Below are 24,977 nucleotides of genomic sequence, written 5' to 3' on the forward strand. Positions count from 1 at the left end.
GGTGGAGGCTTAGCCTGCCCTGCCACAGCGCCGGCCCCCACCTTTCTTGAACATTTTAAAATCGTTTTCCTCTACTCAGTTTCTTAGCCTACACTCAGAGGCTCCCTGCCCACATTTCTCCCTCTGTTCTCCCCTGGTGCCCACTGTGCTTCAGGGACTGTGATCTGTGTCCTCATGTGGCTGAGGATGTGGTGCCGAAGCTGGACAGGGGCAGGTGCAGCATGTCCAGTGCAAGCAGAGGGACAGGGCGGGGCTGTCCAGGGAGGGGTTTTGCGCTCCACTCCCCTTCCCCACCATTACTGCGTCTGCCTGTTCGGGTGTCTGTCCTTTGCCATCAGCTGTTCATCTTTTGCTGGGTGAGCCCACAGTGAGTGCCTCCCACTGCTGGTGATGCCTGTGCCCTGGAGACTGCAGGATGAGTCGGACCCACCTCTGTGCCACTAGGCTCCAGGCCTCTGTACTCACTACTTGCTGGGCTCCACTCATTCCTGGCTGTCCTCTGTGCATGTCCAGTTCTGTCCTCTCCGCAGCCCGGGCCATGGGTCTCCTCCCGAATGCTTAGCTTCCCCATCCAGCGGAATGAATTCCACCTCTCCAGCCTCACATGGTCTGCTTGTCCTCTGTTGCAGAGATGCTCACCTCACTTGGCAACAGTTGAACCTATGTGCACCACGTTTACATGTCAGTCGCCACACCAGGCATGTGCTTAGGACATAAACCCTGCTGGGGGACTCCCGGTGGGGTGTAGGAGTCAGACCCTCTCACCTAATGGAATGGAGCTCTTGTTATACATCCTGTGATTTCCTGCTCCACGCCACTTGCCACAGTGAGTGGATTTCTGGGTGTGTCTCCTAGGAGGACCTGGAAACTCCTGAGTGACTAAGAGCCCTCTAGCCTGGTGGCCCACTGTGTGCCAGATGGCAGTGGCTTTCTTCCCAGGGTCATGATGGAGAAGTTTGATCTCAAGAGAAAGTGGAAGGCCTTTAGGCATACACTGTGGGGCTTGCTAAGTTCCGCTGGTTGGGAGTACAGATGGGAGCTAAGTGAGCAGGGCAGAAGGGCAGGAGAACGCAGGATGCCTGGCCCTGCAGTTTGAAGACCACTGGATGCAGATTTCCAGGCGGTTATCCCGGGGTCTCGGTGCACCACACTCACGAAAAGAATTATACTTGAAAGAATGGCACTGTTTCACAGGCTTGTGGTCAGGGTTGGACCACAGAGTGCTGGATGCTGTGTGGACATGGTGCCCTCCCTAAGATGGGATGGGGAACAGAGCCCATGCAGAAGTCAGGGGGAAAATATATACACCGATCTTAGCAGGTACCTGCTCACGGGAGCATGCACAGACACCAGCTGCCTGGCTCTTGGTGTTTCGGTGACAGCACGTAGCATTGAGCCCACATTTGTCGCCTGTTCCTCCCCTTCCTTTGGGGTTGTGGTTGGCAGGTGCCTCCTGCAGGTCAGCTACAGTCAGAGTTGATGTTCCTCGTACCTCCCTTCTCTGCCACAAACCACCTCTTCTCGTTACCCCTGCCCCTAGGGCTGTGTGGCCTCAGCCCCAGAGTTCATCTCTCCAGTGAAGCACTTTTGAGGAAGGAAAAGCCCTCTGGACAGGCGAGGAGAGTGCTGTAGCTGGTTGTAACATGTAGCTCTCTGCCCCACTAGTTATGGATTTCTGATAGGCTAGATGGGCAGCCGCCAAGTCTGGGACCCAGCAGTTCAAGCCACTGGGCAATGAGTCTTCCTATAGTTCTGTGCCCCCAGATGTGGGCAATGAATTCAGCAGGCAGTTACTGTCCCCATTCTCTATGATGCAGTGGTGGTGATATTTACACATTACTCAGATTCACGGGAGCCTTATCTCCATCTGGTCTATGTTGGGGGCTTCCGCTGTGCAGTCAGGGACCTGTCCCCTGACCCCTCTTGAGGGCAGGGGTCACGTTTTCCTGGTCTCCTTTTCCTCAGAACCTTGCCTCGTGCCTGCCATGAGGCTCCTTGGCGGCTGTGCAATGAGCTCCTAGCACAAGTGAAACGGGCAGTGTGGAATGCGAGAAGCACACCTCACTGGGGCCCGGGCTTTCTCATCCATCATCCCAGCAGTTTCTGGGTGCCATGTTGTTGTGCTAAGTCTTCGCCTTGCTTCGTGTTACCATCATGCGGACTCCATTACCACCTCCTCTGAGGACAGGGCATCTTGGCTGACAGAGGACTCACAGCCTTCCCTGTCCCAAGAACTGCTGAAGGGCAAAGCTGGGCTTCACACTCAGGTCGGCGGACACCAGAGCTCCCATACTTGAGTGTTCCGTGTTGTTTTCTGCATGCCCTCCATGAAGTTCCCTTGTACACAGCCTCCAGTTTGGAGTTCACTCCATCTCTGTTCAGGGCCTCAGATAGGCAGGAGGAGGTCATTTCCATGCAGACTCCTGGTTCCATGACGTCCCAGCTGCTTGGCTTTGGGCAAATTGCTGGAACTCTATGTGCTGTAATCAGCTCTTTTTTTTTTTTTACAAGCAGAGTTAGACAGTGAGAGAGAGAGAGAGAGAAACAGAGAGAAATGTCTTCCTTTTTCCCTAGGTTCACTCCCCAAGTGGCTGTTATGTCAGGTGCAATGTGCCTACCGAAGGCAGGAGCCAGGTGCTTCCTCCTGGTCTCTCACGGGGGTCCAGGGCACAAGGACCTGGGCTATGCTCCACTGCACTCTCGGGCCACAGCAGAGAGCTGGACTGGAAGAGGAGCAACCGGGACAGAATCCGGCACCCCAACCGGAACTAGAACCTGGGGTGACGGTGCCGCAGGTGGAGGATTAGCCTAGTCAGCCAGGGCGCCGACCTGATAATCAGTTCTTTTGTGACTTGGGATGGAGCGTCTCTGTTGGGAAGCTGCTCACTAGGCAGTTGCTCCAATTCCTGCCCTGCTTACCTGGGGCTGTTCCTGCTGGATGGTCCCTCCAGATGGTCCCTGCCTTGCCAAGTGAGCACGGTAGTGGTGTGGAGAGGCAGAGTTCACTTAATTAGTGTATGTGGGTTAGTTTTTCCTTAGGCTGGCCAAACTCTTTGTAGGCATCTGATTGCCTACCAATGAGGATGGCTGCCACAGAGTTAAGCCATTGCCCCAGGAAAGTTTATTGAGCTGGCTTAGAGGAGCCTGGGACCTGGGGACACACAGTGCCTGTGATTTGCTGCCCCTGTCACCAGGAAACATTAGTGCCCTGCTGTAGCGTGGGGCACCATGAGGGCATCTGCATTGGCTCAGCACCCAGCTTTCTTTGTTGGGTGGGCCACAGGCCTTGGTGTTGTTGGTCTTGCAAGTGGATGTGCAGGCTGGACCCACAGGCTTCTCCCTGCATGAAACCAGGTTAGGGGGACAAAGGCCTAGACTTAGAGAGCTGTTAGTGCAGGTTTATACTAATATGTGTTTGTGTGTTTGTTTGTGTGTGCAGGCTCAAGGGTACTTCCCAAAGCTCATGGAAGAACAGAACTAAAAGTAATTTATTTTGGTGCCAAACATTTTTGAAATCCATGCATGCTTTATTCATAATGTACATTTCTCATGAACGGTTTGGAGGTTCTTTATATGCAAGCATTTCTATCTTTTTTGGCATCAAAATAAACTTAGCCTTTAAATCTATTTTTTGTTAACTTCTTGAAGTATCCTTATGTGTATTTCTTTATAAAGCATGATAAAAGCTCATTGCAGAAAATTCAAAAAATGCAAAACCATTCCGAATTTCCCATGATCCCATGTCTCAAAGCAAACTAATATTAGTGTACAGATATAATTTGATTTTTTTCTACTTGAGTACTTTTATGCATTTCAAATTACATTGTACTTTCAGTGTGGCATCCTGTTTTTCTTTCCCGCGGAACTTGTTTCCATCTGTTCTAATTATGAACGGAATCATAAACCGAAAGCCATGACTTGGCCCACGCTGTTGTCACTATTGTCTGCTTCCCCGTGCCAGGTCCTGTTCATGGCTGGAGGGGCAGAACTCTGGTGGCAGCTAGTGCTAGAGTGCGCCTGCTGAAAGATGGGCCAGGGTCCTGCACTCTGCAGGGCTAGCTCATCCTCATGTGATCCTGGGGAGGGACTACTCACTTAGGCAAGGAGAGAGGGGTTTTTGAGGCACGGGAGGAATCACTAACACTGGCCAAGTGCTGTTCTAGTCTGGGTTGTGTTCGAAGCACTTGGCTTCCTGTACCTCGTTGACATGGCATGACAGCCCATCTTACAGATGGCTAAACTGACAGACACAGAAGTTTGGTGGCTCACGTAGGACATGCAGGCAGGTCTGGCAGGTGAGCCCAGGTGCCCTGTCCTGAAGAAGGTGCTCCAACCCTCACGGTGCCTGCCTCTTCAGGCAGGTGCTGGGTCTCAGTGCTGGAGGCTGGTGCCTTCCATTGACTGATTGGTTGGTAGGATGATAAGTCCCTTGGATATAGTGTCCTACTTGTCAGGGCATGGAAGGGTTGTGTGTATGTGTGTGGGGAGACAAGGCCCACAAGAACGGAGCCCGTGAATGGGGCCCTGGAGGACAGTTGGGACCCCACTGTGGAGACCTTGGGCCTGGCCCTCTCCACAGAGGCAGCAGGCTGTGCTGCTGGAGGAGAGCTGGCAGCATGTGGGGCTGGAGTGCCCTCCTTAGGCGCCTCAGTGTGTGTGTGCTCCTCCCACTGCAGGTGCACTTGCTCAGGCCCTGGCAATTCTTTCTGTCCACCCCCGGCTGTGTGAACCTGGCAGCTGACACAGTGGCTGCTGTTTACAGACTGGGCTCATAGAAACAGCTTGGAGAGGATGTTGGGAGGTGAGGTTTTGCAAGGCCTTGGTGACTTGTCTGACATGGGCTGTGCTTAGGAAGGGGGTGGCTGCTGGTGTGGCTCATGCACAGGCCATGGAGGCAGTCAGCTTGCATTTCCTGTGTTCTTGGGGCCTTGGAACTGGCCCCACTAAGCAGGCCCATTTGGCTCTCTGTCACCTGGCATGTCTTACCCTTTCCATTCCTGAATGGATTGACTAGGCTAATAAGCAAAAAAGTGGAGTTCATTAAAATCCACGTAATAGGTCTGTAGACTTCCTGGGTCGCTGGAAGGTCTCGGTCCCATCCATGGTGCGGGAGGAATGGCATAACTTCTGACTGGAGCTGGTACAGCACCCAGAGCAGGTGTCCCGGGGTAGTTTGGACCTCAGGGCTGCGGTGCAGACTGGAGAGTAGGAACACACACAAGGCTTCAGCAATCTTTGTTGCTAGGGCGGTGCTGTGCCTACCAAGGAGAACTGCTGTGAACGTCTTAAGTCCCCACGTGCTGCAGCTACACAGGAGGCAGACCACAAAGCCAGTGTGTGAAGGCGGTGTTGAGCGTGACATCTGTTAAGCTGTGCCACATACCAAGATCATGCTGGACACAGCACAAGTCCAGAATCCTCCTCCTACTAACCATCCCTGGCTTCTCCTCCTCCCCTCAAGTCTCTCTGGGAAGGTTTCCTGGTGCTGCATACATGGACGCTGGTCTCTGCAGTGCACTGCCTGGGAGCCATGACCGACCCACCTTCATGTGATCCTTGTGTGTGTGTCGTTCTGCTGGCTGGCCGAACACTGGACCTCACTGCTCAGGGCTGTGCAGCATCTGTGCTTGCCCCTGTGAGCAGGAGGGCAGTGGGGCTGGGAGCTTCTCAGTGGAGCAGAGTTGGAAGGGGACCTTGTGGCGCAGCCATTGGAGGTTGTCAGTTTTCCCAGGTGTGCTGGCTGCAGAGAATACTGGGCCTTGGTTGGCTGTCTCACAGCTCACTCCCAGTTGCTAATGAAGGAGGGAAGGCTGCTTCCTAGGCCACACTGGGTGTCCCCTGTGTCTCTTCCTGTCCTTCCAGAGGGTGCCTTGATCTCAGTGATGATGACCCCCAGCCCTGTTCTCTGCAGAGGTCACCACGCGCAGCTTCTGCACCAGCCCCCGATGCAGTCATGATGACCCCCACCCCTTTCTCTGCAGAGGTCACTGTGGGCAGCCTCTCACCAGCCCACGATGCAGTGGCCATCTCCCCATGCTTTCTGTGGACAAACCTCGGCTCTGAGGATTTACCGTTCTGCACGTGCACCAGGCCCAAGGCCGCTTCCTCGCCGGCCCTGCCTGAGGCTCTGCTCTTAGCTGTGTGTTTCTGATTCTGGATTTCTTTCTCTGAAGCGGTGTCCCCACTTTGCGTGGGTCTGTTTCCCTCACAGCAGTACAATACAGAAAATGTTCATGGTGGGGAAACTTAGCTTCACTTGCCAGAGCCACAGGCCTTCATTTCGTCCGCGGGTCCCACGGCTCCACAGGAGCGATGGTGGTTAGGCGGGGGTCCCGTGCACAGGCGTGACACATTCTCCCTCCTCTTTGTGCCTCACGGCCTCTTCTGATTCAGGACTTTTCCTGGACGTTTTGCTCTCTGACATCTTGAATGCTTGTCATCTTTGTTTTGAGCGTGTGCCAGAATTTCCCAGCTGGGTTGGTGTCAGTCTCATTGTGCCTCTGCTCTGCCATCACCGTCAACATCACTATTGTTGTTATCATTGCAGAGAAACTATGTGGCTGCTTCCTGAGCTAGAAGCTGCAAGAAACCCTCACCCAGTTTCCCCTGCAGCCTGGGCAGGCGGATACCTTCACTGTCACCGTGAAAGTGAGCCTGGATTTCTCCTGCCAGGAGGGTCTCCTGCAGGACCTGAGTGATGGTAAGCGGCTTCTTCATTCCCGAGAGTTCACCTGCTCCCAGGTGTGTGTTGTAGTCAGCTCTCTGTGGCACCTGCCTCCAGCCATGTGACTCGCCCATCCAAGACCTCACCCCGGCACTTTTTTAGCAGCGTGGCTTACTGCAGGCACATTTTAGAGAGAATTTCTCAATTCCCACTCTTGACTGTCTTGTCCAGATTTGCTAGGGAGTGGAATGATGTGATTTTGCCCCCCAAGTGTACCTGCTGTGTTGGTGGGACACACAGTGGTGATGATGGAGTTCTCCCATCTGGTGATGCCAGTAAGGAGCTGGAGCTGGGGGCAATGGGAATTGTATCTATTGCAGCACCAGGCCTGGCCATGTGGCAACGTGAGTTCATGGGTCAGCTGTGTCAGGTTGTCACATGCTCTTCTAGAGGTCTTGGGGGTGTGTTAGTCAGCTCAGGCTGCTGTAACCAACCCCACACCTGGCCTGGCCCGACCACAGGCATGGATTTTCTGACAGTTCTCAGCATTGCAAGTCAACCCAGGTACTAGCATGGTTGGGTTCCTGGTGAGGGCGGCCATCTCCTTGCTGTATTCTCATGGGGTGGAGACAGCTCAGCTCTCTGGTATTTCTTTCCCTTCCCTTTTTTGTGTTTTAAATTTATTTATTTAGTTGAAGGGCAGTTATGGGTGTGGGGTTCGGGAGAGACACACAGGGATGCTTGTGCACACACACACATGCACACAAACACACAGAGAGGAAGAGAAGAAAGATCTTGCATCTGTTGGTGCTACTCCCAAGTAGCACAATGGCTGGGACTGTGCCTGGCAGAAGTCAGGAACCTGGAACACCATCTAGGTTTCCAGTGTGTGTCAGGGGCCCAAGCTTGGTGCATCTCCTGCTCCTTTTCCAGGCACGTTAGCAGAGAACTGGATCAGAAGTGGAGTAGCCAAGACTTGAACTGGTGTTCACATGGGGTGCTGGGGACACAGGCGGTGACTTAACCCCCTGTGCTGTAACACCAGCCCCAGTAAGAACATTTCAATCCTGTGTTTTAAGGACTTTGGGGTCCTCGTATACAGTGCGTGACTTTCGTCTCCATGAACATGCTGTAAATGACAGACCCTCCTGTGGGTGTTTTGGGTCCGGGTATTCCTGGGTGCGCCGCAGCTGCCATTCATTGTCTGTTCACCTGCCAAGGGGCATTCATGCATTTCCATTGTCTTGGCTGTGGTGAGTAGTGCTGCAGTGGACATGTAGTGCAGACATGGCTCTGCCATATAGATATGTGTATTTGTGTATATACCACATACACACAATACATTCACATGTAATATCGCATACATGTACACATGCACATCACACATATACATGTCACATACAAATATCACACACAATACATGCATGTACATATACACCTTATATGCACATGTACATAAATCCAGACGTGGGCTGGTGGGGTTGTGGGAGAGTTTCAGTTGTTTTTGCTTTTAGGGACCCTCCATGCTGTTTTCAACATGCTGTACTGACTGACGTTCCCTTGAGAAGTGTGCCTGTGGCCTGGGTCTTTTGATAATAGGCAGTCTGGTGGACTGTCTTACATGGTTTTATTTTTATTTATCTATTTTGAAGATTTATATGTTAATTGAAAGTTAGGGTTGGAATTGAAAGGGAGGGACAGAGAGAGGGCTCTTTCATCTGCCTGTTTGCTCCCCAGATGGCCGCAATAGCCAGAGCTGTGCCAGGCCAAAGCCAGGAGCCAGGAGCTCCTGGATGCAGGGGCCCATACACGTGGGCTGTCCTCCACTGCTTTTCCCAGGTCATTAGCAGAGAGCTGGATTGGAAGTGAAGTGAGTGGGACAAAAACCAGTGCCCGTGTGGATGTCAGCGTCTCAGGTGGCAGCTTACCCACCGTGTCACAACACTGGCCTCTCTGTTGTGATTTTAATTTGCATTTCTCTGATAATTGGCAATGGTTACTTGTATGTCTTCTTTCGAGAAATGTCCATTCAGGCGCTGTTTGTTTTCTTGTTACTGATTCATTTGAGTTCTTTGTATTAAGATACTAGCCCCTCAGCTGATAAATGATTTCTAGTATGCTCTCTCAGTGTGTGGGTCAGTTCTCTACTGAGAGAACTGTAGCTTGTTTCCTTTACTTGGAGAAGGATTTTCTTGTATGCAATCTCATATGTTTATGTTTGTTTTTGTCGCCCATGCCTTTGGGGTCACATCCAAGAAATTACTATTCAGACCAATTCCATGGACCTTTCTCTCTGCTTTTCTCTAGTCATTTTAGAGTTTTGGGTCTTATGAGTAAGAATTTATTTATTTATTTATTTATTTACTTCTTGGGATATGTGTGTATGTGTGTGTGAATGTGTACCTATATAGATATCAAGTCTCTAGCACAAACCACTACCACAGGCATTTAATTTTAATTTATTTTCATCTTACTTGAAAGGCAAAGGAGGCTGAGAGAGAGAAAGAGGGAGAGGGAGATGGGGAGGGGTGGATGGGAGGAGGGGAGGGTAGGAGAGCAGAGGAGAGGAGAGAAGGGAAGAGAAGAGGGATCTCCCATTTTCTAGTTCACTCCCACAATGCCCAAAATGGCCCCAGGCTGAAACTAGGAGTCAGGAACTCAATCCAGGTCTCTGACATTGGTGGCAAGAACCCAGTTATTTGAGCCATCACCACTGCTTCCCAGGATCTGCCCTGGCAGGAAGCTGGAGTCAGGAGCACGAGCCCTGATGTGTGGCATGGGTGTCCTAAGCATTAGACCAGATGCCATCGTTTAGAAGGTGTGTGGCACAAGGACCCTGTCTCGTTCTGTCCTGTGTTCCCAGTGTTTTGGCTGTGACAGGCAAAGGGCTTTGTGTGTTGTGGTGTGGATCATGAATGGGGACACTTTCTCCTGCTCCTCCCCTGAGTGTGTGGGTTCTGAGTTGTGTTCCTGTTCTTTCCTTTTTTTTTTTTTTTGACGAGCAGAGTTAGACAGTGAGAGAGAGAGAGACAGAGAGAAAGGTCCTCCCTCCGTTGGTTCACTCCCCAAATGGTCACCATGGCTGGCAGGCTGTGCCGATCCGAAGCCAGGACCCAGGCGCCTTCCCCGGTCTTCCATGTGAGTGCAGGGCCCAAGCACTTGGGCCATCCTCCACTGCCCTCGCGGGCCACAGCAGAGAGCTGAACTGTAAGCGGAGCAACTGGTCAGAATCCGGTGCCCCAACCGGGACCAGAACCCAGGATAGCAGCGCCACAAGTGGAGGATTAGCCTGGTGAGCCACGGTGCCGGCTCCTGTTCTTTCTTGTGAGCATATTCCCCTCAGAATTGCCCCAGCTTCTCTGGGGAGTTGTTGAAGTTCTTAGAGTTCTGATCCGCGCTTCTGTGGCTCATCTCCTTGCCTGGCCGTTTCATCTGCTTTCCTTTAACAGGGAGCTTGTTGGGGTCTCTCCTGCAACTCCATGTTGGGCAGCTGGGGCTGCTGGAACAGATCACCACAGGACGAGTGGCTCAGGCAGCAGAAATTGCTTTCTCACATCTGGAGACTGGGAAGGCCGAGACCACGGTGCTGGCAGAGTGGGTTTCCCGCTTGCTGTGTCCTCACTTGGAGGAGGCCGAGGGGAACTCTGGTGTTTCTACCTCTTCTTATCATGGGGAGACCCCACCCTCCTGAGCTTAGCCACCCTGGCCATCTCCCAAAGGCCTCACCTCCTCATGCCCTTGCCTTGTTTTCCAGGGCCTCAGGACATGGATTTTAGAGTGACAGTCAGTTCAGTCCATGGCAGCCTGCATAGAATTTGCTTTCTCTAAGCAGTGTTTGACGAACCATTGGGAAATTCCTTTGGCTCGTGCTGGTGCTTAAGAAAGCATTCTCTTTATGTTGTTCGCAAGCAGGCTTAGCACTGGGCGCGTTAGCAACGGAGAAAGTCAAGGGGACGTCTTACAGGCTTCAAGCATCAGATGCGGTGGATTTTCTCGGTTTGTGCAGTGCTCTGTGCCTCTGCCTTGGGTGTTCCTCTCTGTGGGCAGTGGGTAAACAGATCCCGACTTCTCCCTCATAAGGGAGTTGGGCATAGTGATTGTGCCCAGCCCCGGGGTCCTGGGCAGGCTCGGCAGTCAGACTGCCAGTGGGGATTGTTTGTGAGCAGCGGGGGGCAGTACCATGTAATGTCGTTCCCTAGGAACAGCAGAGAAGCTTCCAGTGGACCTCTGAGCTGTGTGGGTTCTGGTGGCACCTTCAGTGCTCGATGCTGACCTGCTTGGTGGTGTCGTAGCCTTGGCGTCTGTCATGGGAAAGGCTCAGGCATTCCCTCTGCCATCCTAAGTGGAGAACAAAGTGGCAGATTGTGGCTCACATATGGGAACACCTTCCTCTGTCTTTAGAAATAAAAGCAAATCAGAAGTAGCATGCTGGATACCCTGTGGTTTGTATATGCTATGAGGGAGCCACACACGTACGTGGGACAGGACATGTGTGTGTGTGTGTGATGCCCTCCTTGCTGACCATGGTTAACAGAAGTGCAATGCTGATTGTTTGCACAGAAAAAGGCAGAACAGGCCAGTGTCATGGGAGAGCAAGGTGGACAGCCAAGGCCCTTGGGGATTTTGGTCCAGGCTGTGAATTATCACTTGCGGTTCCACCTGTGCAGTCAGGAGGCCACCGTGAAGCCCTCGTCTAGGGACAGCGTCTGGCTCAGGGGCAGAGGCTCATCTGTGGCCTCCTGCAAGCAAGAGCTGACCCTACAGTGGCTCTCAGTCTGCCCCTCTCAGAAGCATTTTACTGGGGAGCACATGTGGGCCCCGTTTGCTCCTTGGCAAGGACTCACACGGCTCACAGGCTTCTGGAATGAGGTGTTGCCATGTGCAGCAGAGAACAGGCTGCTGGAATCCGCAGGTGCACGGGGGAGTCCATGGTGCCTTGTAGGAGGCTGTGCTGGGCTCTTTCTTCCTGTGATTCCTGTTCACTCTCACAACAACAAGTGCAACAGAGAGCAGGCTGCTGGATGTTGTGGGGGCCCGGAGGGAGGCCATGGTACTGGGCGTTGTTATGTGCCCTCTCCCACCAACAAGTACAGCAGAGAGCAGGCTGCTGGATGCCGTGGATGTATGGGCGGAGTCCATGGTGCTGGGCTTCATTAGGTGCCCTCTCCCACCAACTCTGTAAGGTAGATAATTGTATTTCAATCGCCATTAGGTAGAAACAGTTGGAAAGACTGTTCTTGCTTAAAGATAGAAGAGAGAGAACAATCCAGTGCTATGCACTGTACTTTTTTTATAAAGATTTATTTTATTTATTTGAAAGCCAGAGTTACAGAGAGAGGGAGAGACAGAGAGAGATATCGTCCATCCTCTGGTTCACTCCCTAGATGGCTACAATGGCCAGGGATGTGCTGATATGAAGCCAGGAGCTTCTTCCTGGTCTCCCAGGTAGGTACAGGGGCCCAAGGACTTGTGCCATCCTCCACTGCTTTCCTAGACCATAGCAGAGAGCTAGATTTTGAGAGCAGCAGCCGGGACTTCGCTGACACCCATATGCGATGCCGGCACTTCAGGCCATGGCTTTAACATGTTTTGCCACAGCGCCAGCCCATGCTGTCCTCAATCATAAAAGTTCTTAGAAAAATAGAATGAAAATAAACTTACTTGGTGCAAAAAATGGAAATCCAAGAATAGATGTTTTTCATAAAATTCACTTACCATGAATTTTCTGAAGACTCCTTGTACTCTAGATTAAAAGAAAAGGTTAAAGATATTTTTGGAACGATTGGAGAAATTTAATGTCTGCAGTACTCGACCTGATGTTAGTGTATAATCACAAATATACTGAGTGTGATTATCAAAGTAAAATCATAGAAAAATGTTTTTGTTCTTAGGAAACATGCAGGTGTAGTTACGGCTAAAAGAGCATCATGTCTTCATTTATTTGATATAGTTCAGGAGACATAGAGACTGTGAATGTGAAGTAAAGTGAATGTTGAATTGTTCCAAAATTGTAATTGTAGATAAAGAGTTGATGGATGGCTATTTGTACTCTTTTTCTATGAAATTTAAAAATGTTTATTCATTTTATTTCAGCGGAGGAAGGGAGATAGGGAGGGAAGGAGGGAGGGAGGGATAAAGAGAGGAGAGAAGCCTTCCACCTGCTGGTCCATTACCCAATTGGCTGCAGTGGGCGTAGCAGAAAGTATCTGAAGCCAGGAGCCAGGAGCCTTGCTGAGATCTCCTCATGGGTGCAGAGGCAAAAGGATTTGGGGCATCACCTGCTGCCTTCCCAGACCACAGCAGAGAGCTGCATTGGACGTGAGTGAAGCAGCCCTACTTGAACCAGCGCACATATGGGAAGCCGGCACTGCAGGTGGTGCCTTCACCAGCTACCTCACAGTGACTACCCTCCCGGAAACCGTTCACCTTGGAATCCAGTTGTCTGCTTCTTGGTTGTGCTTCTGGATGGCGTCTGGTAATATTTTGTTGAGGCATGTGACACATTTGTGACGGATATGTGTGCGCCATTTTCCTTATGATGTGCTTGTGTTGGATGTTGGGATGAGGCTGGTCTGATGGAATGAAATGGAAGGCTTTTCCTCTTCATCTCCTGGTTTGCGAATCACGGATTTTAATTATCTTTTCCATGGGAGTTCTCACCGGTGGAGCCATCTGGACCTGGACTTTTCTTCATGGCTGTTTGGTTTGTTTGTTTTGGTTTCCCTGCTACTACAGTCTCTTTGCAGATTATAAGTGTATTCAGAGTTTCTTGTTTCACTGTATCCAGTTTTAGTGGTTTGCATCTTTCTGTGAGTCAATCCACTCTATCTAGGTTGACCAAATCCTTGTGGCGTGGTTTTTCCATAGTGCTTTTGGATCATTATTTTGGAAGGTTGGTAGCAATGTCCTCTCTGTCATTTCTTTTGTCAAGTCACTTGAGTCTGTTCTCCTTTTTTCCCTTGCTTCCTGTGGATAAACGTTTTGTCAGGTTGACTGAGTTTTCAAGCCCTGTAGCTTGGTCTCACTGAATGTCTGTTGTGGTATTTTCTATGCCGTTGGGTGGATTTCCGCTTGAATCTTTTTCCTCCTTCCAGTTTCTCAAGATATACTTTGCTGTTCCAGTGTTTGAAGGTAAAATTGGGTTCATGGATCCGATGTCTGTATTCTGTATAGCAATCCAGTTTCCCATGTGAAATTAGTCCTGTCAACATGGAAAACTGTATGGACGTACCAACAACTGGGAACATATTGAAGGAAAAGAAGTCATTGTGTAGACAGAGAGGATTTCACAGGCCTATGCTTACTGCAGTGTAGGATGCACAGTAGCCAGGCCATGCAATCTGTATATGCATGTCATGGTGTCCATAGCCCATAATGTCTTTATTCATTCTTCAGGTGATCGGCATTTTGGCTGATTGAACATCGTTGCTACTGTGCATTGAGCTGTAGTAAATATGCAGGCAGAGATCACTCTCTATGGTATGCTGATTTCATTTCCCTTGGGTATATTCCCAGGGGTAGAATGGCTGGCTCATATGGTATGTCTGTATACAGATTCCTGACTTATCTCCCTACTGTCTTCCACAGTGGCGATACCAGTTTACATTCCCACCAGCAGTGGATGAGGGTGCCTTTCCCCCCACACCCTCAAGGCTGTTGTAGTATCGATTTGCATTTCCCTGATGGCTGGTGATCCTGAGCATTTCTGCATGTGTTTGCTGGCCATTTAGAATTCCTTTCTTTCAATATTTTGCCTGTTGAAGTCCCTTGCCCGTTTCTTGAGTGGGTGGGTGGTTTTTCTGGTGTTGAGTTTCTTGAAAGTTTCTGGCAGTTGATTCTTTATCAGTTACATGCTTTGCAACTGTTAGTTTGCCTCTTCACTTTGCTGAGTGTCTCTTTGGCAGTGCAGAAGCTGCTCAATTTGTTATTGGTGTGTGTGTGTGTGTGTGTGTGTGTGTGTGTTTTGGTGCCCTCTTCTACTTCATTCTTTAATGTTTTGTGATTCTTAGCTATTGAACATCCTTGGTTAAATTGATTCCAAGCTATTTTCTTTTCTTTGTAGCTATGTGAATGGGATTGGCCTTTGAAGTCCTTTCTCAGCCATGGCATTGTCTGTGTATACAAATAGGCTGCTGGTGTTCTCTCCTGCCACTTTACCACTCTCTACTCTGAGTTTTGATAGTCTCTTAGTGGAGTCTTTTGGATCTCCTATATATATAGAATCATGTCGTCTGCAAATAGGGATAGAGGGCTTCCTCCCTCCCAATATGTAGCTAACATTGAGCAATGAGAGGAGAAAGTACCAACATGATAATGGGCATGCCGAAAATGTCCACAGTGACCTCAGATGCTTCCTTTCTGTATTCCATCTTGCTTTGTGGAAGACACGATTTGGCCTATTCCCAACATGATCCATACTTTGAAGGCAGGGCTAGACTGTGGAGGGCGGGGACTGGGAAGCAGAGCTGTGTTCCGTGGAGAACTCTGTAGATCACAGGTGTTTCAGGTCCTTGTGGGAGTGGGTACGTAAGCCTGAATGCGAAAATTCCAAAGATTTCCTCAGCACAAGTCAGAGATAATGCCACACAGAATGTTTGTAAGACAGAAGAGAATGACTGGGTACCAAAATCTTTTCTAAGACCGAGTTAAACTCTTTTTCAAATTCTGGGTTAATCGGGTAGGTAATGCATGTAATACCAAATTCTAAAAAAATACTCTTGTAGTTGTCCTTGATGTGGTATTTATTTTACTTATAGCTATGTCTTCCTTTTTACATTGCTTTACTTTTCTTGAAGATCTTATTTATTTATTTATTTGACATTGAGAGTTACTCATGGAGGAGATGATAGCGAGGCAGGCAGGGTGGGAGTAGTGGAGTGGAGAGGAGAGGAGAGGAGAGGAGAGGAGCGGTCATCCATCTGCTGGTCCATTACCCAATTGGCTGCAATGGGCGTCGCTGAGAGTATCTGAAGCCAGGAGCCTCGTCGGGATCTTCTCATAGGTGCAGAGGCACAAGGACTTGGGGCATCTTCTGCTGCCTTCCCAGACCACAGCAGAGAGCTGTGTCGGAAGTGAGTGGAGCAGCCATACTCGAACCGGCGCCCATATGGGATGCCAGCACTGCAGGTGGTGGTTTTACCGGCTACCTCACAGTGCCGACCCTCCCGGAAGCCATTCGCTGTGGGATCCAGCTATCTGCTAACACGCCTGGGAAAGCAGAGGGAGACGGCCCAAGGACTTAGGCCCCTGAACCCTGAATGGAGCGCCGGCTAAAGTCCCTGGCTTCTGTCCCAGTCCCGGCCTTTGTAGCCACCTCGGGGGTGAACCCCTAGATGGACAATCACTCAATGAGTGAGAGAGAGAGAGAGAGAGAGCGAGCTGACAATGCCCCCTGCACTGCTTCTCTCCTCAAGCGGCTGCAACGAACGGCCAGCGCTGGACCAGGCAGGAGGCAGGAGGCAGAAGGCAGGAGCTCCATTGAGGACTCCCACGAGGCAGGGAGGTGGGGTCCGGAGAACCTGGGCCATCAGCGTCCGCGTCCCTGGTCACAGCCTGGAGAGGCGGGACTGGAAGCGGCCTTGGGGCTTGGGATGCTGGATGCAGCAGTGTGCAGGTGCGTCCTGGGTTGCCATGGTGACGACCGGTGGGAAGTGCGCCTGCGCCTGTTACTGTGACCCGGAAGTGCACCTGCACGCAGCCTGGCGCCGACTGCCCCGTGGGGCTCCGCTGGGAGTCAGCGCCGCGGGTCCTCTCCGGCTCCAGAGCCTGCACAAGCCGTGAGGAGAGGAGCCGTCCTCGATGCTGCTGGCCGAGCCTGAGGGAGAGCCAGCGTCCCCAGGGTCAGGCCAGATCAGGAGAGGCTGCGCGTCCGAGGCTTCCGTGCCGTTTCCCAGGCGCGTTGCTCTTCTTTGGCCCCTTCTGGAAGCAACGGCCTTCGCGGACAACAACTGACCCGGCAGCTGACCGGACCCCCTTGGAGGTGAGTGATGCGCGGCTGTTGCGGTTACCCGCTGGGCGTCTTGGCTGGCCGCGTGCTTGTTGCTCTTGGATCCCGAAGACGTAGGTGGGGTCGCGGTCGTGCTGTGCGGACGGTCTGGAAGGGTCCCCAGGGTGCGAGCAGCTGGGCGAGAGCAGAGGTGGCTCGGTCTCCTCCCGGAACGGCCCCGCGTTCCCGTCTGCTTTTTGAGGGCCCAGCCGCCCTGCTCTAGACGTCAGAGACTGTTGATGGGAGGAAGGAGAGCGAAAGTGCGTGTCTGTTTCCTGGTCTAGGAGGCCAGTTTCGGCTTCCTCGCGTTGTTTGTGACGTTCGCGCTCTGTGGGTTTTTTCATGAAAGAGCCTCGTCAGGCCGAGGTGTACGTTCCGTTCCTGATGTGATGATTTGTGTTTTCGTATCGCAAACGTCATGGAAGTTTTTGTGAACTAGGTTTTCTGTGTCTATCGGGATAGTTTGTGGGCTTTCCCCATGTGTATTCTGTTCTGGGAATGATTGAGTTTGTAGGGTAGCCACCCTTGCATTTCCGGAGTAACTGTCAGTTGCGCACAGTGTGCTAAGCTTTGATTGTGCTGTTGTTGATTTTATTGAAAGTTTCTGGTAGTTGTTCCTTTATCAATTGCATGTGTTGCAGATTATTTCTCCCTTTCTGTTAGTAGCCTCTTCACATTGCTGAGTGTTTCTTCTGCAGCGCAGAAGCTTCTCTATTTGGTTTGTTGTTGTTGTCCTCTTCTATCCCTTTCTTTAATCCTCTGTGATTCTCAGATATTGAACATCCTTGGTTAAATTTATTCCAAGCCATTTTATTTATTCTGTAATTATGTGTACAGGATTGGTCTCAGAAGTTCTTTCTCAGCCATGACCTTGTCTGTGTATAAAAAGGCTGTTGATTTTCTATCCTGCCATTTTACCAACCTCTAGTCTGAGTTTCGATAGTGGAATCTTTTGGATCTGCTATATATAGAATCATGTCATCTGCAAATAGGGATAGTTGGACTTTCTCCCTCCCAATTTTTATCTAACATTGAGAAATGAATGAAAAAATACCAACATGATAACATGCTCATGGAAAAAGTTAGCAGTGACCTCAGATGCTATCTTTCTGCATTCTCTCTTGGTTTGTAGAAGGCATGATTTGTCCTGTTTCAAACTTGATCCATAGATTAAATGCAGGGGTAGACTGTGGAAGGTGGGTATTGGGAAGTATAGCTGTGTTCAGTGAAGAACTGTGTAGATCACAGGTGTTTCAAGTCCTTGTGTGAGTGGATACCTAAGTGTTGAATAAATAAATTACAAAGATTTCCTGGTGTGTAAGTCAGAGGTAAACCACACAGAATGTTTTAAGGAAGAAGAGAATGAATGGTTACCTGAATGTTTTCTAAGATGGAGTTAAATACCTTTTCAAATTCTGTGTTAATAGGGTATTTAATGTGTATAGTCTCAAATTTGACATAAGCTCTAGTAGATGGCCTTGATGTAGTATTTTGTTTATAGCTACGTCTTCCTTTTTTAATTTTTTACTTCTTCTCAAATATCTTACTTAGTTATTTGAAATTCATAGTTACACACAGAGAGGATGAGATGCAGAGAGAGAGAAAGAGAGAGAGAGAGAGAGAGAGAGAGACAGACAGACAGGTTTTCCATCTGCTGGTCCACTCCCTAATTGGCTGCTATGGCTGCAGCAGAGCGAATCCAAAGCCGGGATCCAGGAGCCTCCCTGGGATCTCCTGCATGAGTGCAGGGGCCCAAGGACTTGGGCCATCTTGTACTGCTTTCCCAGACCACAGCAGAGATCTGCATCAGAGTGGAGCAACCAGAACTCCAACCAGCGCACATATGGGAAGCCGACACTTCAGGCGGTGGCTTTACCTGCTACCTCACCATGCCAGGCCCTCCCAGAAGCCATTCCCCGTGTGATTCAGCTGGCTGCTAACATGCCTTGGAAAGCAGATGGAGATGGTCCAAGGTCTTAGGCTCCTGAACCCAGAATGGATCACCAGATAAAGTCCCTGGCTCCTCTTCCCTGACCTTGAGCACTGAGAGGAACTGGAATGCTGCTGTGTGACAGAGGCCCCCTGCAATTTCTGTGAGCTGTACTGAGTCCCCACGACTCTGCTTGATGTTTCTTTGGTACCACACTTTCAGAACTGTACTGGCAAATGACTCAGGGGAGAAGGCTGTTCCTGCTCTGTTGCTGCCCTGAGCCTGGAATCAAGGTCCACACAAGGCCGATGATAGAAATGTTGCATCCAGAACAGCCCCCTTATAACTAAGGTGACCTCCAGGCCCCACAAATGGATCTTGGATCAGAGGTCAAGACTTTCTGTGCAACTTGAACATTTCCTGCCTTGGGAAGTTCACTGCCCCCACCCCCAAGACATGTTCTGAGCTGCTTGGTCCTAGGTGTAGAGGCTCTGGCCGCTAGAAATGTTGTACTGAGTTGACTCTGAGTGTTCAGATGCCAGAAAACATGTAACAGAGTTCCTCGGATCTGTGTGACCACTTGGATATCCAACTGTGGTAATAGACACACATGGTGGATTTATGAGTGCTACCTCAGGGTGGAGCTGAGTGCTTCCTGCGGGGACTGTGGGATCTTCTGGGATGCCAGGGTGAAACAGCAACCCATGTGCTCTCGCTGAATCTGTGTGTAGCTTAGATGGTAAAACTGTGTCTTTCCTTTTTTTTTATCTTTTATTTAATGAATATAAATTTCCAAACTATGGCTTATGGATTACAATGGCTTCCCCCCCAATAACGTCCCTCCCACCCGCAACCCTCCCCTTTCCCACTCCCTCTCCCCTTCCATTCACATCAAGATTCATTTTCGATTATCTTTATATACAGAAGATATGTTTAGCATACATTAAGTGAAGATTTCAACAGTTTGCTCCCACACAGAAACATAAAGTGAAAAATAATAGATGATTTTTTTTAAATGATGATGAAATCAGATCAGACCTATTGTCATGTTTAATCCCAGTGAGAGTCAAGTTGGGAATTGATAATTTCTTCTTTTTTTTTTTTTTACAGAAGATCAGTTATTATACATTAAGTAAAGATTTCAATAGTTTGCACCCCCATAGAAACACAAAGTGAAATATACTGTTTGAGTACTCGTTCTAGCATTAAGTCTCAATGTACAGCACATTAAGGACAGAGATCCTACATGAGGAGTAAGTGCACAGTGACTCCTGTTGTTGACTTTACAAATTGACACTCCTGTTTATGGCATCAGTAATCTCCCTATGCACCAGTCATGAGTTTCCAAGGCTATGGAAGCCCCTTGAGTTCTCCGACTCTTATCTTGTTTAGACAAGGTCATAGTCAAAGTGGAGGTTCTCTCCTCCCTTTAGAGAAAGGTACCTCCTTCTTTGAAGACCTGTTCTTTCCACTGGGATCTCACTCGGGGAGATCTTTCATTGAGGTTGTTGTTGTTGTTGTTGTGTTGTTTTTTTTTTTTTTTTTTGCCAGAGTGTCTTGGCTTTCCATGCCTGAAATACTCTCATGGGCTTTTCAGCCAGATCTGAATGCCTTTAGGGCTGATTCTGAGGCCAGAGTGCTGTTTAGGACATCTGTCATTCTATGAGTCTGCTGAGTATCTCACTTCCCATGTTGGATCACTTTCCCCTTTATTTATTCTATCGGTTAGTGTTAGCAGGTACTAGACTTGTTTATGTGCTCCCTTTGACTCTTAGTCCTTTTGTTATGATCAATTGTGAACTGAAATTGATCACTTGGACTAGTGAGATAGCATTGGTACATGCCACCTTGATGGGATTGAATTGGAGTCCCCTGGTATATTTCTAACTCTACCATTTGGGGCAAGTCAGCTTGAGCATGTCCCAAATTATACATCTCTTCCCTCTCTTATTCCCACTCTTATATTTAACAGGGATCACATTTCAGTTAAATTTCAACACTTAAGAATAACTGTGTATTAATTACAGAATTAAACCAGTCATATTAAGTAGAACAGACAAAAAAAATACTAAGAGGGATAATGTATTAAGTTGTTCATTAACAGTCAGGGCTATGCTGATCAAGTCACCGTTTCTCATAGTGTCCATCTCACTTCAACAGGTTTCCTTTTTGGTGTTCAGTCAGTTGTCACCGATCAGGGAGAACATATGGTATTTGTCCCTTTGGGACTGGCTTATTTCACTCAGCATGATGTGTTCCAGATTCCTCCATTTTATTGCAAATGACTGGATTTCGTTGTTTCTTACTGCGGTATAGTATTCTAAAGAGTACATATACCGTAATTTCTTTATCCAGTCTACCACTTATGGGCATTTAGGTTGGTTCCAGATCTTGGCTATTGTGAATTGTGCTGCAATAAACATTAGGCTGCAGACCGCTTTTTTGTTTGCCAATTTAAATTCCTTTGGGTAAATTCCAAGCAGTGGGATGGCTGGGTCGAACGGTAGGGTTATCTTCAGGTTTCTGAGGACTCTCCAGACTGACTTTCATAGTGGCTTGACCAGTTTGCATTCCCACCTACAGTGGGTTAGTGTCCCTTTTTCCCCACATCCTCGCCAGCATCTGTTGTTGGTAGATTTCTGTATGTGAGCCATTCTAACAGGGTTGAGGTGAAACCTCATTGTGGTTTTCATTTGCATTTCCCTGATTGCTAGTGACCTTGAACATTTTTTCATGTGCCTGTTGGCCATTTGGATTTCCTCTTTTGAAAAATGTCTATTGAGGTCCTTGGCCCATCTCTTAAGTGGGTTGTTTGTTTTGTTTTTGTGGAGTTTCTTGATCTCTTTGTAGATTCTGGTTATTAACCCTTTATCTGTTGCATAGTTTGCAAATATTTTTTCCCATTCTGTCGGTTGTCTCTTCACTCTCCTGACTGTTTCTTTTGCAGTAGAGAAACTTCTCAATTTGATGCAATCCCAGTAGTTGATTTTGGCTTTGACTGCCTGTGCCTCCCGGGTCTTTTCCAGAAACTCTTTGCCTGTGCCAATATCTTGAAGGGTTTCTCCAATGTTCTCTAATAACTTGATGGTGTCAGGTCGTAGATTTAGGTCTTTAATCCATGTTGAGTGGATTTTTGTGTAAGGTGTAAGGTAGGGGTCTTGCTTCATGCTTCTGCACGTGGAAATCCAGTTTTCCCAGCACCATTTATTGAATAGACTGTCCTTGCCCCAGGAATTGGTTTTAGATCCTTGATCAAATATAAGTTGCCTGTAGATGTTTGGGTTGATTTCTGGTAAAACTGTGTCTTTTCACTAGTATGGAGCATAGCCTCAGAAGGGTGGGGAGATGGTCTTATAACAACTTAATGCTGCAGCGCCACGGAAGGGGAGAGCTGCCCTTCCATCACTGCCTGTTGGCACACCAAGGACAGGCAGTGTAGAGGAGTCTGTTAAAGCTAACAGGGAGGTGAGCATCTGTTAAGCTAGAAACAGAAGTGTTTGGCTTCCATTCCTGTTTATTAATTCAGATAATGTTTATTGAAGGTTGTTACTTGCCATGGAACCTGGGAATAGCATGATAAACAAGACCATGCTCTGCCTTCACGAGCTTGCATTCTAGAGTGGGTCAGCCTTGAACACATCCAGTAGCATATAATGTCAAGTATGGTGAAGAATTCAGATGAAAAATAAAGCAGAGAAAAGGACAAGGGAGGAGGTGTGTGTGGGGAGACCAGGTGCAGGAGAGGATGCCACTCGAATGGTCTTGGAAGGTTCTTTGCTGATGGGACTCTTGAATAGAGACCCATGTGCAGTAAAGCCTGAGCCCCATGATAACCTGTAGAAGGCCCCATCCAGCTGGGTCTGGCAATAGCAAGTACAGAAGGCCTGAGAAAAGAGCCAGTTAGGCAAGTTCCAGAAGAATCCCGGGAGCTGCACTGACTTTTGATTTGCTAGAGGGAGATAATTGAGCTACCTACTTTCTTTGTCAAATGCCATATTGAGGCGAATGAAACTGTGAACCTCATGTGTGTGTCTTTGAAAGAGTGATGCTGTTCATGTACAGTAGCACTTGAACCACTAGAACGCAGCATCTGAACCACTAGACAGCAAGTCTCTTGTCAGCATTCTGTAGAATGAAGTGGTGTTGCATGCCAGCTCTCTCCCTACCACAAGGCTGACTTTGTTGAAATTTACACAGGTGTTGAACAGACCTCCACACCTTCAGTGTAGATAAGACTAGAGCAGTGCACTCTTGCGCCTGACTGCCCTTTGTTCTGCCTGTTTGTGTTGTACATTATTAAATGTGCTTTCAAAGCTCTGGTGCTCACAGCTGAAAATAAAGTAAGTTTGGAGGACAGTCACAGGCAGCACTGTCCACTCAGCAGGTCAGGTAGTTTCTCCTTAACCATTGTACCAGATGCGCTACTCCACCCATTATTAACTCTCTTCCTGTCAGAGTTATTAGCTGCGTTATAAAATTTCTAGATTTCTGGGTAGTTTTGTAAATCTTAAAGGAAAAAATAAGAACATTTGTTGCCAGCATTGTGGCTTAGGTGGTAAAGCCACCGCCCATGATGCCAGCATCCCATATGGACACTGATTCAAAGTCCCAGCTAAACTTCCAATCCAGCTCTCTGCTAATGCACTTGGGAGGGCAGCACAAGGTAGCCCAAGTGCTTGGGCTCCTGCATCCACGTCAGAAAGCCGGAAGAGGCTCCTGGCTCTTGGCTTCAGTCTGGCACAGCCCTGGGCATTGTGGCCATTTGGGGAGTGAACTGGTGAATGGAAGCCGTTTCTCTGTCTCTCCCTCTCTTTCTGTAAGTCTTCCTCTAAAATATATGAAATGTTTTAAAACAAGAACCTTTAACCATTCAAAGGAAGCATCAAGTAGAAAGAAAAAGAATCTTGCAGACCCACAGTACTCACTGACCTAAAACCTTGACTGAAATTTTTGTTGAAGTTTGCTGATAAAGTGTTCCCCAGAAATGACACATACTGACTTGTGTGAGGTGAGCTGGTAGATATTCTTGAAACTGTAAAAATCACTTCTGCTAGTTTTTACACGATGGAGCTGTTATACTCATGAGCTACTTGAGAGCTGTTGGGTAGAGATGTTCTTACTGGCAAAGTGGTCACACTGCACAGCTCCCGTGGGCACCATTACACTCTGTGACTGGCATTTCCAGGGCTGGTGCTGTGCACACTTGGGAAGTCTTACCCACAGGTGGTGTGGTATCTGCACAATGTCTGCATGATGGTTCTCTTTTAATTTAGATGGTTGGCAGGGTTCCGTTAGTCCACAGTCTCTCAACTTGTGACTTTTCAATATTGCTCACTCACATGTTTTGGAGTCCCCTTGGGGGTTGTGGGAATAGTTGCGGCCCTGAGGGTTTGCCCACTTTTCTAGAGACAAGGATAGGCCTGATCTTGCCTCCTGGAACTTTCTCTGAGTTAGAAACCTCTTAGAGTTATTCTGCAACCTTGAAATTTTGTATTTAATGGTGGATCTTTAAGCAGAGGTATCTTATAAACATAGTGCAGCAATCATAGACTTATTTTTATTATTCTTTTAGTAAAGAGGAGGGAGTAAAGCATTGTTGGTCAGTGCACATGGTGCTTAATGTGGAATCTGGAGGTGGAGATGGTGTTTTCTTACTTATATATAGTTCATGATTTCCAATTATCGCCAAGAGGTAAACACTAGAATTAGGTCTAGGCTGTGGTTCTAGCTGGTATGCCTCTGTATTAAATTTCATCTCACATGTGTTTGGCATCAAGATTTCCAGCTTTCCAAGGCTGGCCACAAACTTAAAGCAAGCATCTAAACCAATTGTTAGAGGAAAAGATAGAGCAGTGGTAACGATGATGCTAAATGAATCCTTTGTGTGATATCTGACACCTCATCATCTAGTTGAAATATCTTGTGTTTTCTTGTTTACTGCAGTGAAAATAATTCTGACTTACCGGAACTATACATTTGCCTTCCTTCCACATATGAGACAATCTGTTTCTGAATCATTGGGCTTCTAAAATTCTGTGGGTAGGGGTTAGTGTTGTGGTGCAGGGGGTTAAGCCACCACCTGCAATGTCAGCATCCCATATTTGTTTTCTTTCTGTAATCCAGAGGTTGAAAAACAACCACCACTCCCAATGCATGAGTTGTATGAAAGCAATTTCACTTTATTTAACACCCTCAGGAGAAAAAGCAGGTGAGTATATATGGTACCCAAAGAGAAAAACTCTGTCAAATTTTAAATGGAATGGTGGAATAATTTCCATGACAAAAGTGAAACAAATCATCAACCTGTAGCCCCACTGCACTGGAGCCTGGCCTCACTTCCTACTTGGGACTGACAGTAAGAGCTCAGGAGAAGCCTGGAGCCATACCCCCTGTGCAGA

General features: G+C 48.6%; 1 long non-coding RNA gene across 2 annotated transcripts in view; it reads left to right on the plus strand.

Annotated features, from left to right (window-relative positions):
• The window catches only part of LOC127488597 (uncharacterized), a 115,970-nt gene that overhangs the window by 33,914 nt on the left and 57,079 nt on the right, over window positions 1-24,977 (plus strand). For both annotated transcript variants that reach the window (XR_011384786.1, XR_011384787.1), the window contains exon 3: window positions 6,548-6,700. This is a non-coding gene — a long non-coding RNA (uncharacterized lncRNA). The remainder of the gene's footprint in view (window positions 1-6,547; window positions 6,701-24,977) is intronic.

Source organism: Oryctolagus cuniculus, chromosome 19, assembly GCF_964237555.1.
Source record: "Oryctolagus cuniculus chromosome 19, mOryCun1.1, whole genome shotgun sequence".
NCBI classification, from domain to species: Eukaryota; Metazoa; Chordata; class Mammalia; order Lagomorpha; family Leporidae; genus Oryctolagus; species Oryctolagus cuniculus.